This window comes from Lissotriton helveticus, chromosome 4_1 (genome assembly GCF_964261635.1).
Source record: "Lissotriton helveticus chromosome 4_1, aLisHel1.1, whole genome shotgun sequence".
NCBI lineage: Eukaryota > Metazoa > Chordata > Amphibia > Caudata > Salamandridae > Lissotriton > Lissotriton helveticus.
In genome coordinates this window covers 2,081,390,167-2,081,410,356 of record NC_136063.1, presented here as the reverse complement: position 1 = coordinate 2,081,410,356, position 20,190 = coordinate 2,081,390,167, and positions in this window count along the sequence as shown.

The following is a 20,190-nucleotide window of genomic DNA, read 5'->3' as shown; positions in this document are numbered from 1 at the left end:
CACCAGGTATAGGAACTGCTGTGATGTTCACTGATGACAGGTTTCTTCGTTCGCGATGAGATGAACTGTGAGGTTGCAGGAGTAAGTTGGATTGGTACTTGCAGTGTCCATCTTACTGTATTTTCCATTTATCATTTGTCCCAAACTTAACACAAGAATGAGCCAGAGCAGGAGGAAAGGTACACCTAACACAATCCAAAATTCAACCCAGGGTGAAACTAGATAATTTTTCTCAAGATGATGAGAGAGTTCTGAGAGTTTTTTAGCTGGCATTGATTCCGATTCACTTGGATCCTCAGAAAAATCATCAAAATTGATAAAATAGCTAGAGGCAGTTCTGTCAATACTTGGGATTGCATCTGGATGTTTTGAAATCACTGGAGTTGCTTCATCCTTAGTCATGTTTGTATAGTCCGAGGCTACATCATTGTAGACCGGTGTTTCTTGACGAACCGTTATTTGGGTTTCTAGAGGCACAAGTTCCATGGCTTTGTTTAATAGTCCTTTTTCTCGTACTGCAGGTTTATCAAAGGTGATAAGTCTCTCAGTTTGAACCTCTTGAATTGTAGCAAGATTTGGCTGTCTGCTACATCTTGGGAGTCCACTGGGCCTACTACTTATTATTGGCCACATGTTGTGGTTTGACCAGGTCGATTGATACAACTCTGTTCTCCCTTTTTCCAGCAAGGGGCAGTAGTACTACTGATCTCGTTCCTTGTATTGCCAAGACAGGTACTGCTTTTCTGTATGAAGGCCCAAATTCCTTTTTTACCGCGATCTTTTCTCTGACCAGATCCCCAATCTTTGGAATCCAGACAGGCCTTGCTGTGACAGGTGGTTTTTCTTCAGTGGTTGTTTGTTTCTGTGTTTGTTACTCAGACTTCTTCTTGTTTCATTTAATTCCTGTAAAACAGCCAAACGATCTTTGACATCAAAGAGCTTTTGTTCTACCACTGAAGTTTGACAATCGAGGTGTTCGATTATCATTCTAGTACCAAACATTATTTCATACGGAGTGATTCCACCCAGAGAATTTCTTGGCAGATTGTTAAGACTACGTTGGACACTTATTAGATGTTTCACCCACCCGTCACCCGAACCTAATACCTGAGCTGTTATGGATTGCTTTATGTCACGTTTCTTTCTTTCCACTACCGCATTACCCTCAGGATGGAAGGGACTAGAATACCGCAATGCAACGCCCAAGCTAGCCATGGCTTCTTTGTAAGCTCGAGAGCTAAACGCAGGACCCTGGTCAGAATGTAGCGTGCCGATTGCGTATGTGCCGATAAAGACTCGCAAATCCTTTATAACGGTTCTTGCGTCAGCCAAGCGCTGTGGCCACATCCAAATTAATCTTGTGCAGGAATCCACTGCGACCATGATATATTTACAGTTACCGTCCCTCTGTAAGGGACCACAGTGGTCCAGGTAAACACGCGCTAGTGGTTTATCTGAAATCAGGAGCGGTGTCTCTGCAGGTCGTTTAACAGTTGAAACCTTTATTTTCTGGCAGATTTCACATTCTAGAACAAAGTTTCTAGTTTGCTTCCTCATACGCGGCCCCCAATATCTTTGTTTTAATAGCGATACTGTTGCGGAAATACGTGCATGAGTAGACGCCAGTCCCTCGTGTGCTGCTAAGATCAGTCCTAACCTATGTTCCATGTTTGGGATTGCCCTATCCCCCACTCCAGGGATTCGAGCAAATGGAACATTATTCGCATCAGTTATATATGAGTACTTTACTGGAAAGCCCTTCGGGAGTGTCTTATCATGGTCTTTTATTGAAGCAGACACAGCTTGCATTATTTCGCTGTCTATTTTTGTTTTTGACCTAGTAATTGCAGCTACGGAAGCCGTTTGCACAGCTGCCTTCGCTGCTTCATCGGCCAATGAATTCCTTACAACGTGAACGCCATCACGCTGATGACTCAGTGTATGAATCACGTGAGTCTTTTGTAGTTCTTTCTGTAAAAGAACTACTTGTTCCGAAAAGCGTTTTATGCTCAATTGTTGCCCCTTTTTCATCTTTGAAACCGTTTTGAACCCAGTTCTGCAGATACTCGTTGTAAGATTGTACGCAGTAATACGAATCGCACACTATGAGTGTGGGGAATTCGCAATCGGCATTCTCAAGCGCCATATTGAAAGCCTGAAGTTTAGCTCGCTGAGCTGTGCAGTCTCCTAGCGATTGAGTTTTAGTGACCATAGGTCTGAATTTGCCTTCGCGCCAGCGACCTTTAACAATCGCGCACGCAGCACTGTAAACTTGCTTACCCCCGATGGCGGGCTGTGCTGAACCGTCTGTATATATTATACATCCGTAATGTTCTAGAGGTAGAAGTTTGATCGGCAAAGGACATTCGTATTCGTATTGTAGGAATTCTTGTGTTTTTAGACTTGGGTCAAAGACGTATTCAACATCTGTCGCAGCAAGAGAGTTTACCCATTGTATCCATCTTGTATGTAAAGCTTTAGCATTTGGAATGCTTGTTTTTGTCACTGCCTCTAATGCAGGTACAGGTGTAACGATAATTATGCGCTTACCCTGTGCGAGGGCTCTCTCTTTTGCTACTGCAGTTTGAACCGCTGTCAGAATTTTTTCTGTAGAAGTGAATTTTGTTTCAGCTTGTGTATACAAGTGTGATTTGTAAGCTATTGGTACCGTCTCACCTTCATTAAAGGTTAGGTACGTGTATCCGCATCTCCTAGGGAGGATTCGGATTACAAGAATGCGCGCATTGAAGCGTGTTTCTAAGTGTGTTTTTGCTTACATGTCTGTTTGTACTGAACGCAAAATTTCTGTGTGTTTCTGAGTCCAATTTGCTGGTTTGAAATCAGGTTTGATCAGTTCGTAGAGAGCTTTAGCCCTTTCTGCATTATTTAGAACACACGTTTTTCCAAAGTTCAGGAAACCTAGAATAGACTGTAAGTTTTTCAGCGTTTTTGGAGCTTGGAGCAGCGCACATTTCTGTAGAAAGTTTGCCGCCAGGCTTTTACCTTCACTTGATAATTCGTATCCTAAGAATAGGACGTTGAGGTGGGCAATTTGTGATTTCTTAAAATTGAATTTGTACCCTTCTGAAGCGAACCCTAGTATTATGGTATTCACTCTTTTCAAGTGCACGTCCAAATCCTAATCTGTAAGATAGATGTCATCGACATATGTTATTGCCTCATCATCGTACATTTGTAGTAACTCTGTTACCCTTGCCGAAAATAACCCTGGACTATTCTTGAATCCCAGGGGTAAACGACAGAAGTGTCGTTTTGTCCCCATTATTGAGAAAGCGGCCAGGTGCCGGCTTTCAGGTGCAATGTTTTCACAGAAAAAAACATTTGAAATATCTAATGTGGTTTTATATTTTTTACGCACAATGTTATTCATTAGTGTTGTGCTGTGCGCATTTTGTACTGCAAAAGTTTTGCAACAAGAGTTTAAGTGTCTGTAATCCAAAACTAGACGATATGTATTGTCTGGTTTGGAGACAGGAAACAAAGGATTGTTCATTGATGAGGTGCATGTTTCAATCACCCCTTGGTATTCAAGTTGATTTAAAATCTCCCTGACCTGTTTTTTTGCTTCTGGCTTAACTGGATACTGTCTTTGTGCAGTTGTTTGATTTTTTAACTGGATTTTATGGTGAGGAGAGTCCTCATCCCATCCCACATGATTTTTATATAATGCTGGAGCTTGGGCCACTGCCCATTTTCTGGCATATGTATATTTTTTGTGAATAGGAATATGATTTGAGAAGGCTGGCATAATTATTTCTTCGCCATGTGGGCACTCCCTGACAAACTCAGGTGGCCAGTTTTGTTCAGCTAGAAGAATGTCATAACCCTTTGAAAGCTTCTCCCAAAAGAGTGCCTTTATTTTCCTAGTAATGTCCCCCTCCATCCGGAGTGTTACTTCATATAACTTGTGAGGTACGCTAACCCTGGTGTCGGCAGTTTCAACTTGAATGCAGTCATTCAAGTGGATGTATGATGGTACAACGCATACCGTTACAACGCGTCCCTTTACGACGCAGTTTTAACAACGCAAGTCGTTACAACGACTTGCGTTGGGGGGCGCTGATAGTGAATAGTTTAATTTACTATCCCAAAACCAGTCCCCGTGGATTGTAGGGAAGGTGTTGGATAGTAAATTAAACTTTCCCCTATCCTAGAGCGCCCTCCAGCGAAAGTCGTTGTAACGACATTCGTTGTTAAAGCTGCATCGTAACGGTACCGCATTTTATCAGTTACGTTGTAAAGGATGTTCCCCATTCAAGTCCACAGTCTCCAGATGATCCATTAGGATCCTGCGAATTATGGTTACTTCTGCTGCGCTGTCTAGCATTGTCTGGGCCCACTCCCCATTCTTGAGTTGTGTCCTCAAGATCCTTGGCTTGTTTGATTCTTACACTCGCTACCTTCTTTTTGGAAAATTTAGTTTTCTTATTTTTTGGAACGTGCTCTTCGTCTTTGGCCTTCACGCGTTCTTCTTTTTGTTCTGATCGTCCTCTTCTTTCTGATTTCTGCAAGGAAGTCTGAAAGGGACGAGAGGAGCGTGTATCAGTGTCTTGATATCTATCATGTTTTCTTAAGTTATGCCTATTTCTAAAATGATATCTTTTCTCAGAGGGCTCCCGTCGGGGAGACCTATCTCCTTGTTGGGGAGATATTCCTCTAGATTGAGAACACTTTTCCCTAGGAAGTGTCTTTTTAGTAATTTCCCACTTCTTTTTAGGAGTGGTGAGAATATTTTTAATAAAATCTTTTTCAGGTTTTTCTGTTAGTTGTGGTTTTACTAGTTTCCCACCCAAACTATCTCTACCTAGTTCTTCATAGGATTTTTCAATAATTCTTGCCAGCTCAAATGGCTGGTCTGCTATATCTGTCTCTCTTAACCTCTGGCAGATAGCCACCGATGCTGCTTCACCCTAATGTTGGCTAATAGTATAGCCAAGACCTGTTTAAAATCTTTTAGTAATTTCATACCCAGATTTAAGGCCGGTTCTGGACCGTATTCATTTTGCATCTGACCCAGAACTTCTGGTATTACCGCCATGGACAGCACACCGTGTGTTTTGTGCAGATTGAAGCAAAGACTGTACCCCAAGTGTCGCAGTACTCCACATGTGGTGCTATTCCCATTGGTAAACAGATTGTCAGAATTCTGTGTTTCTCATGAGGTGTAGTATCAGGAAATACTGCCTCTCTTTGAGTAATTTTTTGTGCTAACCAAAACGGAATTTGTTCCCTTTTAGCAGGCAATTTACCGACGACTGATTGTATAGTCTGTGGTGTGATTTTGTTTGTGTTCCCCTGATGAGGGGTGTGCTGTGTGATTCTTACAGTTGGTTGGACAGCTAAAGTCCTCATGACATATTGTACCAACTGCCTATAAATCTTAATCAGTTGGTTCAACTGTTCTAATAGTTCTCGGGCTGACATATGTTCTATGTCAGGATGAGGTGTATAGCTTGCTAATACCGGCCATGTGGCTCCTGGTCTACCTAGTGGACCGAGCCTGGTAATGTGATTTTGATGTTTTAGGACGCCTTTAAACCAGAGCGCATGCTCTTGGTAAGTTAATAGAATTTCAATGTCCTCGTAAGACATATATTCCAGTGGATATTCCTCTATCTTGTAGTAGTGAAACTCGTGTGTAACACTATCTGCCGAGGGAAAATGAATCCATGAATAGAATACCTCTGTCTGCCGATATTCATGTGCCTCTATAACAAATATTACTTTACCACCAGTTGATGGAACTCCATTATTTATGAGTTTGTAAGCTATTATTTTTCTTACATTTACCGGGATCATTATTGCATCCAGGTCAATCTGTATGCAATTTCTCGCCTCTGAGAGTGCTTGAGCTGTAGATTCAGCTAACTCTTCGTCAGTCATTTTTATTTTACTGACTGAAGATTTTGCAGGCCAAGTTTCAAGGAAACAAAGATTAGGTACACAATATTTTGGAACACTGTATCCTTCAACGTTGAATAAACTAAAAACTAATATATAGGATTCTCATCCTTCTTAGTTTTAGCGGATATTATCCTTTAACCCACTCCAGACGTCTTTTGGAGTTTTTATGGAAAAATAGGTCTGTGTGAAAAGCACGACTGAGTTACTCTAGTATCTAGCGTTAAATTTATCGCCTTACCAAATTTTGGGCGCCATGTAGTGTAGTTCCTACATTCCCAATATGCTCTGCGCATTGGCCCTGTAGATTAGACGTAGGACTGAGGTCAACTAGGTCTCTACCGAGTCTATTAAACTTAATTGTCATTCCCAGCTAGCTTAGAGGTCACTAGAAACTTTCTCAAAAAACAAGAAGGGATTCGTTTCTGACAACCGTATAACATGACAACTTTGTTTCCCCAGAATGAAACGTATCTCTAGAGTCGCGGAAACAATAGATAGTTATTTCACTCAGTCATTCGTGCATGCTTCGTTTCACCAGAGTTGCTGAGAAAAGGAAAAGACGGGCGTTTTCAATAAAAGTATTTATTGAACAGCCTTATCTCTCAAGCATAAGAAATGTACTGCTACAATCGTAATACTGGTTATAAAGTACAAGGCGTATAATACGAACAGTATTATAAAGTAGTACTGTAAAAGCATGATATGGTTTCTAAGTCATAAGTTGCTTAAAACGTATAAAATACATACAATGATAAAAGATGGCTAAAAATACTCAACTGGTGCTTCTAAAATACGCCTACCCCGGTGTACCCAACCTAAGTCTAGTATGAGGGAGGGAGTAAGTAAGGAGTAGGCTAAGATTAGCAAGTCTCTGCCAAGAGTCTGATAACAAATTCTCTAAGAGTTTAATCAGCTCCGTACCTTTGGTTTAGAATGAAGGAGGTCTTGTATCTCTCTCTCGGAACTCGATTTCCCAGCAACCCGCAAGGGTAAACCGGAAACACTGGAGCTGGATTTCTCGGCTGGAGAAAAGACAGCGTCTCTCAGTGCGTCAGCTGGAGGGTCAGCTTCCTTCGGCACTTGCTGCGGCAGGGCGTCGGGCAAGTAGTAAGTCGATCTGCTCCAAACCACCGTGTGTTTGTCTGGGTAAATCTGGGCATATTTATACTATGAAGGTGCCGAGATTGACGTGTGATTAGACTTAATATTGTCATATAGGGACTCAATCCCTAGAAAACTCCTCGATTTCCTAGATAAATTAGCATACATGCAAGGGGAAGTCCCGAGCTGCTGAAGGCGGGTTTTCCTAAGAAATCGTTGTAGATTCTTGCAACTTAGGGGAAGTAGCCATGCCGTATTTGGGCTGCATAGGCTCAGACTAAATATGGAGATGATTTCTATGCCTGTATAAGGTTCGGATAAACTATACCTATATAAGGGCATGATACAGGAAAATTACCCTAGAGTCCTAGATTGATTTACAACAAGGGGTGACATAGGCATAATAAAAGTGGAGTTAAAGGTTTGGCAAATGGTTTTAAATGGCAAGTCAAAGTAGCAGTAAATTGCACACACAGGCATTGCAATGGCTGCCCTGAAACTAAATATCTTTCATTGTCAAAGTGTACAGCAAACTATCAAACTTATTGAATAATATCATCAGTAATGTCATCAATGAAGTCATTTGCGATGTTATCAGTAATGGATCAATTATGTCATTGAACATGTCATGATTTTTTTTAACTTTATTTAGCATTTTCGAAAAGTAAAGCAGAGCAGAAAGTTCAATTGCAGTATACATAGGGTACAGTCTTAACATAGTCATCCTGGCAAGGTCTTCAAAGCACAGTAGGTCAATCGAGTGTTAACAATATCATATCCGTTACATACCAAAACCCTATTAAGCGTTTCTCCATTGCGCCGATCCACGGGTTCCCTCCCACCAAACCATATATACAGGAAACAATAACGGGTCCGTTCATTACATGTGGGTAGAATATGTCAAGGAGCACTTATGTGTGTATCGCATCCCTTTAGCCCACCCCAGTCAGCATCATGCCCTGTTCCTGTTGTGTGTGGGGGGGTCTTGCTGCTGTAGTGCAAGGAACGATCGGAAGATATCCTTAGGGCTCGAGGAAGGTGGGACAGTGCTAGCATACAGGTCGCTCCTTATAGAGCAGGTCGCTAAGCTATGGGTCCAACCCTCTTACCACCCCAGTAAACTGCGACTTCTCTTTTAGCCAGGAGTAGGGAGATGGCAGCGAATCTGCAAATGTTCGGGGGGAGCTCGACAACAAATCCCTGGAGGGCTATCTCGGGCAGGGGCTCCATCGGAACCTTAAAAGTTTGTGTACTTCAACCCAAAAGGTGTGAATACCTGGGCAAGTCCAGGCAAGATGTGAAAAGTCCGCTTGCGGGGCTTGACAACGCTGGCAGCAATGCGGCCTGGTGGGATCTATCTTGTGTGCTCGGGCAGGTGTAACATAAATTCTACGTAAAAACTTAAAGTGTATCAATTTATGTCTGCTATTGAGAGACACCGTTTTTGTAACCTTGCAGCAGGCCGCCCATTGCTCGTCAGTGATTGGGTTGCCTAAGTCTGACTCCCATGCGTTACATATTCTTTCATCATCCACTGGGACCAGGTCAGCACAAGCCTTATACAAGTGAGATATAATATGGATACCCTTGCTGCTACCTATCACCAATGTAAGGGGGGGAAACAAGGGAGGTCCTAGTGGGTAGTCAGGGAACCAAGCCCACAGGGCAGAGCGTAATCTGGCCAATACAAATCTATCCATAAATGTGGCATCCGAGAAGGTAGACACATCCTCTCGGTCAAAAACAGAGACCCCCCATTGTGTTAATGTTAAATTTAGTGCAGGTCCTTGAATCAGCTTTTCGACAGTTATAGATAGCAAGTTGGTGTTGGGGAGTGGATGGGAGGAAGAGTACAATGTCTGGGAGTGGGTAATACGGCTCAGCTTAGCCCGCACCCAACTGGTGGTTGAAACTGGTTGTATATCTTTGGGATCCTTAGGGATACCAGTGGGTAAAACGGTGGCAAGTGTGTTAGGTAAAACAAAGTCTGACTCTGGGCATAGATATGTAATCCTGGCGTCCGGATGGTACCATGTCTGTGCAAAACTACATTGTGCAGCCAGAAAATACAATTGAAGATCAGGGACCCCATATCCTCCTCGGTCACAGGGGAGCGTCATTACCTAGGTAATCAAAAGAAGAGTGACCATAAAGATAAAGTATATAAAGGAGGTGGGTGTCGCACGTGAAGTCTGAGGCCAGTTGTAAGTGGTCCGATGGTAAGACCAAATTTCAAGAAAAAATACACTGTTTTTTCAGGAAACCCTCACTCACCCTAGTGGTGACATGCTTCATCATCGGGTCCACCGGGAGAGATCGAATACCTCCCCGGTGTGCTGCGACGCCAGGAGACTGCGGAGCAGGTTTTTGTGTGAAGATGAAGTGTGAAAAAATATACTGAGGTTAAAAATGTCAGAGGTTGTACCAAACAAAACTTTATTCATTGGTCAACCTGACATATTAAAAAATGAGATATGTGAAGGGAAACTAGCCAATTACTTTATACTGGTGTTTACCCTGTAAAGAAGGTCAACATGTTTCTGCCCGTTTTTATGTTTTACTTTACTGGGCTTTCATCAGGACCGGTAAGCGAGTGTGCCAATGACAGGAGGGGCGCGCTAAGGCCCGCCCTGCCAATGGTCGTGAAAGTTAAAAATAGCACTATGTGTAAATTGGTGCAAAAAGAAAAAGAAACAAACTCATAAGTAGTGGGGTTTTACCTCTTTTGCGAGGAACCTAGGAGTCTGTAGGTAGAAAAAATGACAGACAGACAAATACAAACATAAACACAAAGATATCGTATCATTGGTTTGTGCATATGTACAGTGGCCATAAAGAGTGACTTTGTGGCTTGACACGTGCTAGCATACCTATCAAGGGCCGTGGCCGGTATGTCTGGGTTGCGTAGTTGAACTCATGCCGAAATCCGAAGTGGAGGGGCCTCAACTAACGCTGATTAAATCTATTCAGCGCAGGCTGTTGCATATGTGTGGTATAGCAACAGTGGCTAAACAGGCAGACTAGTCATGTCTAAGTCTACTTGTGAGGAAGTACAAGAAATATCTTGCTACCTATGGTGGGGTGTCAGGGAATGGACCCCGAAGGAAAAGCAACGTTGAGGCAGCGTCCCGGTGCGATGCGCCGTGACACTGCTGGCCGTGGTATAAACATTACCCACGCACACAACACAAAATACAAGATATAGGATGAATGTCCTCACTTGTAAAGAAATAGATCCACGCCCCATAGAACACAGGAGGGGGGTGGGAGCGACAATGGCACACCCTGTAAATAAGGGGGAGAGAGAGAAACAAATACACACAAAGGAGAATTTTAGAACTGGCAGGATTCCATTCATACAACTTATCTGGTTAGAATGATGTCTCCAAAGTAAGGTCTCTTACGCCCGCAACGCTCAGCACCCGCTCGGCACCTAGCTTCACCCTCGCTGGATCTCGTGGATCCATAGCGACGGGCGAGCGAGGCGTATGAAGGGCGGTGGCTGCGTGCGGGCCAATCAGGCGCCTTACATGAAAGGGAGGCTTGGAGCCCAAAGACGTTAAGCCAAGGGTGGACGAAGGAAGGTACTCGCGTAATCTCGTGAGAGGTCTTGAAAGCGAGGCTTGCATTGAAGCGCAAGCTTTGATCTAAGGAAGGGCGGGGTCCGCCCTTGATTCACCGGGATGTTGTCTGAGCGCTCACGAGATCACGTGAGAGATTGACTGAGATGACAACGAGGCTTGGAACGCAAGCTGAAATGGAACGCAAGCATAGAATGTTGCATGGCTGGTGTTTGTACAATGCGGAAAGCGCAAGGTCCAGCATATGTTACCCAGTATAGACGAAGACTTAAATGGGCAGCAAAAATCTGGTCAGGTTTTAGCTGAATCAGGTTGTTAACATGGGAATATGTTCATGAATGAATTTAAATAAAAGCGCTCAACACGTGTGGTCATGGTATTTTCATTCAAGGAGGGAATAAAAGAACTCAGGATAGTTTTTAGTGTTTTAGGACGCTAGTCCACGGAATTTGGTCATTAAGCCCATTTATATGGGTGCTGAGTCGATAGACCCAGCGCTGCTCTTTTTCGAACAAAATGTTTTCTCTGTTTTTTACACAGTTGACCTGTTCGATCACTGTCCAGGTCATGTCATTTGGAGTATGGTTGGTTTGCAGGAAGTGCTCGCTGAGTTTTGTGGTGATTTTTTTGCATCGAATATTGCTACGATGTTCCCCGATGCGTGTCTTAACTTTTCTGGTGGTCATCCCCACGTAGCGTTTCGCGCAGGGACAGGTGATCAAGTAAATCACGTTTGTTGAATTGCAGTTTGTGTGGGATTTCTGTGTCCACACTTTTCCTGGTTCCAAGTTTAGTTGTTTCGAATGAGTGGTCAGATGGCAGACACTGCAGTCTGTGCATGGAAAATGACCCGTAACTGGGGGTAGGTGCCAAGCATCTGTGATAGACCTGGTTGCTGTGTTTGCACTGGGGGCTGTCAATGGTCTTGTATTTACCAAAGCATCTTTAAAACTCCTGCCTTTTTTAAAAGAAAAAAGGGGTTTTTCCCAGTTGCTGAAATTGCTGCTGATAGTTCTCCAATTTTTATTGATGGATTTTTTTACTGTATCTGAGAGGGTACTTCAGGTGGTTACACACGTGAGTGGTGTTTCCGTGGTTGTCCTCACATTGTCCTCTAGTAGTGCCTCTCGGGGTTGATTTCGTGCTCTTGTTTGGCCTTTTTTCAATACTCCTTTGGGATACCCTCTTTGTGTTAGTTTGTCTGTTAATTCCTTGGCCTGTTCCTTGTAGTCGTTAATATTACTACAATTTCTTCTCAGCCGTAGGAATTGCCCGTAGGGCAAGTTTTCCCTTAAAGGTCTTGGATGGAAACTCCTAAAGTCGAGGAGATTGTTTTTCGCCGTTGGTTTATGGTGAGTCAAAGTTGTGAAAGAGGTGCCCTCTATTTTAATTACCACATCAAGGAAGACGATTGATTCCCTACTGAAGTTATTGGTGAACTTCAAGAAAGGATCCAGAGTATTGACCCATTCTAGGAATTGCAGAAGACTGGCTTCCGTCCCTGTCCATAGTAAAAGAATATCATCAATATACCTCCTCCATAATCCTATGGAGGAGGCAAAAGGGTTGGTAGGTGGTAGGATATGCTTTGTTTCGTAATCATAAACATACAACCCCGCTACGCTAGGAGCGAAAGTACTCCCCATAGAGGTCCCTGTGCATTGTAGATATAATTGGCCTTTGTACTCAAAGTAATTTTCTTTGAGTGCCATTCGTGCACATTTCAGGATGAATTCTTTGGGGGTGGTATATTCCCAAGTTTCTTTGTCTAAAGCTTCCCCTAGTACCCGTAGTGTGTCTTCCTGTGGGATACTAGTGTACAGACTCTCTATGTCCATTGTTACCAGTATTACTGAGCTTTCAGGTAGAGTGGTATCGTTCAGTAATTTGAGTAAGCTTTTGGTATCTTTTAAGTAGGTTCTGGAGTTCTGTACTAACGGTTTCAAGTAATGGTCACAAAAGGTAGATAAGGGTTCCAGAACTGACCCGATCCCTGATACTATTGGTCTACCAGGAGGTGGGTCCACATTTTTATGCGTTTTAGGCAGGGTGTAAAAATAGGGTATGGTTTGTCCCCCAGCCATAAGGAATGCTGCTTCATGCGGGGAGACGTGACCTTCAGTCTCTGCTTCCTGTACTAGGGCTCGAATGCGTTCCTTCATTTCTGTGGTAGGGTCTGTGTTGAGAAGCAAGTAATTTGTTCTGTTGTTCAAAAGTGTCATACAGGCCTTATCATATTCAGTGGTGTCCTGGATCACTATCCCTCCGCCTTTGTCGGCGGGTTTTATGGTTATTTCCTTGTTGTTTCTCAGGTTGTCCAAGGCCTTGTGTTCTGCAGCGGAAAAATTGTGGAATCGTTTGGGGTCTTCACAATTTTCCAGGTCTTTTGTAACCGCCTGTTCAAAGGCAGTAATTGCCGCAGGGATCGTATGCGGAGGTGGCATAAACGTAGATTTGAGTCTGAAATGTGTGTCAAACTCCTGTTCTTCTGTCAGGGGCTGGTCCTTAGATTCAAAAAAGGCCTTTAATTTCAATTTCCGAAAAAACTGTGAAAGTTCACAGTGTAGGAGAAATTTGTCAGGACGACCGGTAGGGACAAATCCCAGGCCTTTTTCCAAGACTTTTGTTTCATCTGGAGTTAAGACTTTTTTAGAGAGGTTGGTGACCAGACTTACACTGCGCTGGTGCTGGCTGTCGCTGTTCTGCTGCGGGTGTGTTTCCCCACTGCATCCTCGTCTTCCCAGGTCACTTGTGTGTTGCCTCTGTTGCCTCTGTTCCGTCCACGTCCTCTCCCGCCCCTCCCTAAAAAAGGCATCGGTGGATGATTAAGGGGAAACTGGGGGTGCATGTACGGATTCCAGTTCATCATGGGGAACTGTGGTTGTTGATAAAACATCGGTACGGGACCGTTGTTAGGCTGGCCATAATTCTGCCATATAGGTTGTTGGTTTGGGAAGTTAGATCTACCCCTTCCTCCTCTCCGTCCCCTTTGTCTTGGACTCTGATTGCTAGCTGTACTCCCACTTGAGGAGTTGCTATCTGAGTCATCTGATTTGCTGGTGTCCTTTTTTGGAACACTGTAGTTTGGATCGGAGTAGGGATATACGTTCTCAAATTTAAATTTTTTGAGGTCTTTTTGGAATTTTGTGAGTTTCGCCTGCATCAGGTTGTCCTTGTACTCCGTGAGATCTTTGTTGATTTCATCCAACTTTTTTTTATAACCCGTTATTGTAGCTTTATATTGGGCTTCCGTTTGTTGGATTTCAATTAGCAGAGTTTCGGATAGGCGTAGTGCTGTCTTAATAATAAGTACCAGCCAGTCTCTGGTGCAGTGCCAGGCGATCATGGCCCAATCTCTTCTGAAGGTGGCATCATTGAGAAAGATCCTCGGGGCATTTGTAACTAGCCGCCCTTTGGGCGCTGAATTGGAGGTAAGGTATTGTTTTAGGATAGTTCCATGAAGTATGGTTCTTATTCTGTTGCGCTTTAGTTCGGTAAGTTGTTCCCATTCCGCTGTATGTGAAATAGCCTGAGATATTGCTGGATCAGCAAACATATTAGGATCTGCCAAAAGTTCGTTTATCTCCTCCGTAGAGAAAGTGAGTCCCAAATTTGCTGCCATTATCAGTACAAAATATAAGAAATTTATATTTTGTAAGAAAAAGTTTGTGTGACAAGAAAAAATCTCTCACTGCTGTGCGCAGCTAAATATATCTCAACAAAAGGAGAGAGAGGGTTTTAGGGCACTCTTAGTCCCCAAGCAATATACCTGCCATTTCACCCTGGGTGTCTTGTTTCCCCATACTAGCCTGATTAAGTATGACCTCAGAGTGCTGAAGAATTTGTTAGTGAGTGGGATTGGTATATTTTGAAACAAATATAAAAACTTCGGGAGTACGATAATTTTTACCAGGGCAACTCGCCCCGCCATGGAGAGAGGGAATTTGAGCCAGGAGTCAATTTGCACCTCCAGTTGGGAGATTGCCACTCCGTAGTTATGGCGTATGATCTGGTCAGTATCGAGATGGATGTGTATCCCCAAGTATTTTACTGAATCAGTGCACCAGTCCAATGGGAATTCCGGGACCCAACGGGTCATTCCAGTCCTGAGGCGGAATATACCCGATTTACGCCAGTTTATTCCCAGCACAGAGAATGTGCCAAATCGGAGGATCTCTCTGAGTAGTGGGTCCAGGTTGGTTTGGGGTTCTCGGACATACAGGATCGTGTCGTTGGCATATAGGGAAACTAGTAGTGGGCCTATGTTGAATTGCAGACCTCGGTGTAGGTGTTTTTCCTGAAAGTGCCTAATCAGTGGGTCCATCGTTAAAATAAACAATAAAGGGGAAAGGGGACATCCCTGCCTTATGCCACGTGAGAAGGTAAAGGGGGCTGATAGGGTACAATTCAGTCGGAGCCTAGCTGTAGGTTGTGTGTATAGCAGTGCTGTTGTGGCAAAGAATCCCTGTGGTATTCCCATGCGTTGCATTATCAAAAGAAAAAAGGGTCATTCTAGGGAGTCAAAAGCCCTTTCGGTTTCTAGCAGGAACCTCGGGTTTAATCTGTGCAAAGTGTTAAACAGGGTGCGTAGGTTGAAGGCGGTGGATCGGTGCGGGATGAAATCTGATTGAGCAGGGGATATTAGAGACTCCATAAGCAGCGAGAGGCATGCCAAAGCCTTAGCGAGGATTTTATAGTCGAAGTTTAGCAACAACAGGGGTCGATACGAGCCACACTGTAGGGGGTCCTTGCCGGGTTTGGGGAGCAGAATAATAACTGCTTCTCGTGGGGTAGGAGGTAGTAGCTGTCTCTCTAGAGCTTCAGCATAGACATCTAATAATCGGGGGATCAGGAGGTCTTTGTAGGCTTTGTAAAATTTGCCTGTAAATCCATCCAACCCGGAGGCTGTGGATGAGTTCAGGGCCGTAATGGCTTCATTTATGCTATCTGCCAAGATGGGTTCCGCTAAAAAATCTTACATGAATCTCTCCAAGTATACCAATGCTATCTCGGAAAGATACGACTCCTGACCGATACAGTTGCGTCCCAGTTTGGTAGTGTACAGCGTTTCTGAATAGGATAAAAACTCTTTTTGGTTCAACAGTTGGTCTGTGAGTCTGTTCCCTGACATGGAATGCAACTCTGTGATGTACGCTTTGGTGTAAGGAGGTCGGAGCATTTGCGCTAGTACTCGTCCAGGGTGATCTCCTTCTCTATGAACTTTAGCATTGTGATATTTCCCCATGTAAAGTATTTCCCTGTCAGATATCTCCCTGTATTCTAAGAGCAGAGCTGCTTTCTTCATGTTGTATCCAGGGACAGCAGTCGCCCTCTGCTCACTGTCCAATGTGTTCAGCTCGTTCTCTATCCGGGAAAGTGTGCTGCGGAGGTCGTGAAGTACCCTGGAGCTCTTTAAGATACACATTCCCCTCATGTAGGTTTTAAATCCCTCCCATAACACCGCCTCAGAGTCTGCAAACCCTGTGTTTATTTCAAAGTCATCTTCTATGGCTTCATGAAGTTCTTGTCTGAACACCTCGTCATCTAGTGCGCAGTTCGGGAACCTCCACTGTCTTTCAAACCCTTCAGGGCGGGGGATCAACAGATGACCTGGGCAATATTTGTATCTTGTGGAACCATCTAGAAATTTCTGGGGAGGCTAACCAATAGTCAAGTCGCGTCCAAGTGTCATGTGCGCCGGTATAGTGTGTATATGTGGTGTAATCTGGGTAGCGGACCGGTCCCAAGTCTAGCAGCGAGAAGTGGTCGCACATAGAGTGCAAGGCTTTGCGTGCTCTCGGTTTAGGGTCCGGGGCTGTGGATGTGCTGTCGGAGATAGGATTGAAGGTGATGTTAAAATCGTTCCCCAAAGAAGGAGCGTGGAGCCCAGTTGCAGCAGTTTCGAGTGGAGAGCGTGAAACAAATCAGAAGAATCGATGTTAGGACCATATATGCACCACATTGCAATCTTATAGTTAACGATCATGCCCTCCACAATCACAAACCTACCGGTGTCATCATAGGTGATAAAGTGGCATTTGAAGGGAAGTCGTTTATGGATGAGAATGGCTGTACCCCTGGCATAGTTGCTATAGTTGGCAAAGAAACAGTTTGGGCCCCATGAGGATGCAAATCTGGACCGAACACCAGGCGGAAGATGCGTCTCTTGTAAGAAGGCAATGTCTACCTTATGCCGGATCAAGTAATGCACCATCTGCCTCCTTTTCGGTGTAGCTAGAGTAACACTTGAAGTGCCGGAGTTTGTACCCAGCAAAAACTTCTGTGATTAGACATAACATAAACTCAGTGCAAAGCATGAACTTCAATAACCCTCCCACTACCCCCCACCCAGCCTTCCTGCCCAGTAGGAGAGGCAATACCAATTTTCTGGAAGCAGTGCATGATACCAGTAAACCTCTGAACATATTGAAAACCATACTATTGGGGTACATGCTGTCTTAATCAAAACATTCTCTAGGTTTACACCAAACGTGGGGGCGTACACTATCCAACGGTCCAGTAACCAATACCATATGATACTTTTTGTTAGTCAAATCCCAGTATTAACTATGAACAAACAAATGTGCGGCAATATAAGCAAATTGAACAGTCAGCCATGGCCTGAGCTTGAGAACAAGTCTGCACTGGCATCCGACCCACTATGGGGGGGGGGGAGACAGCGGCGTCTGAGGGGTGTTTGTTGTTAAGTTTGTAGGTGTGGCAGAATTCTTGCACCTCTGTCGGGTTTTCAAATATTCGGGAGTGGCCATTGACTTCCACCCTTAACCTGGCAGGATACAACATGCCATATTTTAACCCCAAGTTCTTATGGGTTGTCTTAACTCCCAGGAACTTTCTTCTGGCGTCTTGCACCATGGCAGTGAAGTCAGGGTCTAATGACAGCTTGGAGCCTTGCCAAGAGACTTCGCCCTTTTCATGAGCCTGTCGCAATACGGTATCTCTGTCTCTGAAGCTCATTATGTGCAATATTATGCAATAATGGGCCTGGGTGGGCAGCCGAGGTTGGGTCTTGGACCAAGTGATCTGTGGGCGCGTTCCACCACAAAGCCAGGGGTGAACGCCTCTTTGCCAAAGAGTTCGATCAGGATAGTTTCCACCATATTGTCCATGTGCCCAGTGTCTGTGGACTCCGGCACGCCCACAAGGCGGACGTTGTTGCGGCGACTCCTCGCTTCCAAATCCTCATTTTTTATTATGTCTTCTTTCAGTATTCGCTCTATACGATCAACCCTTTTCAAGGATTGAGCCATCCTGTCCTCCAGATCAGACGTACGGGACTCCACCACGTCTAGGCGCCTGTCGTGTACCTGGATATTTGCCCCTAGGTCTGCCATGTGTTATTCTAAGGTTTCAAAGCGAACATCCAGTGCCTTGAATCCTGCCCTCATCTATAGCAGCAATGGGCCCAGCTGGCTAGTATCTACCACAGGGGCGGTTGGCGCCTTCCCTCCTGCCACCATGTCGCTAGGCAGGTCTCAAATTGTGTCCACCATTTTTTCAAACAGGAGTTAGAGTTGTTTCAAATCTTTGTAACCTATGCCGCGCTAACCTTGGAGGGTCTGTATAGTAGGCCACTATGGGGAGTGGTTCAGAGGAGCCCCTTAATGGAAGTCGGGCCGCAGATGATGTTACCCCAGCAGTGGCTCTGTTCACACCTCTGGTGTAAACTGGACTGCGCCATCAGTGGCAGTCTGCAAGGATATTATACATGCAAAACAGCACACGGCAGGTATTCTATGTGTGCAGCAGTTCTTTACTGTATCTGGATGGGTCGCGAACACGCTGTGAAAAATGTCCCCTCAATAGTGCAGTTGTTGTACCCTCTGGGTTAAACCAGTGTTAGTAGGCGAGATAGGGTTCCTGTGTAGGTCTTTGTGCTGGTGGAGGGATCTTTATCTGAGCAGCTGAAGTGGGCAGCCCAAGGCAGTGCCAGGATGCTGCGCGGCACTGGAGCTCTTCTATGTCAGGGGTTCCAGGGGGGAGGGGGCCCAGTGCACCTCTAGCCGTCGGACCCAGCAGCACCCAAATCTCCAGGAGTGCCGGAGGGCCTGGTCATGCGATGCCGTGGTCTGGGCCTAGTCGGCATATAGTGGCGCTGGGGTAAAGGCCCTCCCCCCGCCGCTACTGTCCCCCGCGGCTCCCGGCTATAGTCGTGTACCTTGCGCCGGAGACCCAGTGACTCTCTCGGGCTGTAAGATGCATAACGCCGATCCGAGCGCAGTCTAGGCTGTACAGAGCTGCCGCCCCCACTCACCGCACCGCTCACCCCCGGGCACCGCTCAGCTTATGAATTTGTAGGTCAAACCATATCTAAAAACACTTGTGGATATGGATTTACACCAAACTTCTGTGCCTATCTAAGGCTGATATAATGAAGAGATTTATTTCTTTATTTCTTTTCATGTTTTCTTCTTTGCATGTGTGCCGCATTCTATAGTAGACATAAATTAAGGAAATGGCTTTAAAGGATAGTTTATATGGCGGAAGGGACCCCTTCCTACACAAAAACTATCTGAATCACAACATGGACCCCGATATGCTATGAGACTTGAGCGTATGATGGGAGAGGGCTCTCGTGGTGCTATGTGTCCTTAGTAAAGGCTTGACCACCTAATATGGCTTAAGTGTTGGGAGGTATTGGGCTGTTTGTGGACGTTTCTGTGCAAGGCAATGGGTATGCACAGTAGGGCTTTGGCTTTCTGATGGGTATTACATGTCTGGAGAGAGTGGACTCTACATGAAAACGTCTGTATAAGGTGAAGGGTGTGCGTAGGAGGTGTTTGTTCACCTAATTGGATTTGGGTGTCTGGAGGAAATGGACTCTCTCTGTAGACTTTTGTACAATGCCTAGGCTGTGCATTTAAGGGGTTTGACCAGCTAATGGGGATTGAGTGTCTGGAGGGAGTGAGCTCTCCTTCATTTCTGCCCACAAGTGGTAGTTTATATTTATGGTCACCTCTATTGCTCCTGTTGGAGCCAGCATCAACCTCTGTATGATCTTGCGGGTGTCCTGCGGACTGACATTGGGGGGTACATGTTATCTCCCGCAGGAGTATTGTGAGCTGAAAAAAGATTTTTATAAAATGTTTTCTCCCCTGGTAGGTCCCTCTAGTACTCCCTTCAATACTCCCCCATAGCTGCTACGGGCTGAAGGTACGCCTGACCTGCCCCCTTACACCTTTTTGTTCTTTTTTAACATTCAGGACATGGGGACTGAGTCCCAGTAGCCTGTAATGGTGTCCACAGTATCTCTGTTTGGGTTGTGGCCAGCCTAAAGATTATTCAGAACCAGGGACCACTTTAGGGCCATGGTACAAAGACAACTAGCATAAAAAAAACTCAACCAATCATATTGCTCTCCCTATTTAATTTTCCAAAGCACAGAAATACTGTCTGACTTCCTTCTGCCCAACCGTTGAGGTATTACTAACATTTGAACTTTAATTTTCATAAAATGCTGAACAGATTTACACTAAATCACAAAAAGCATACTTTCTTAGTTAAGATCTAGCTTTCTGCAAAATTTGGTGTAATTCTGTTGAGCGGTTTTATTTGTATGACC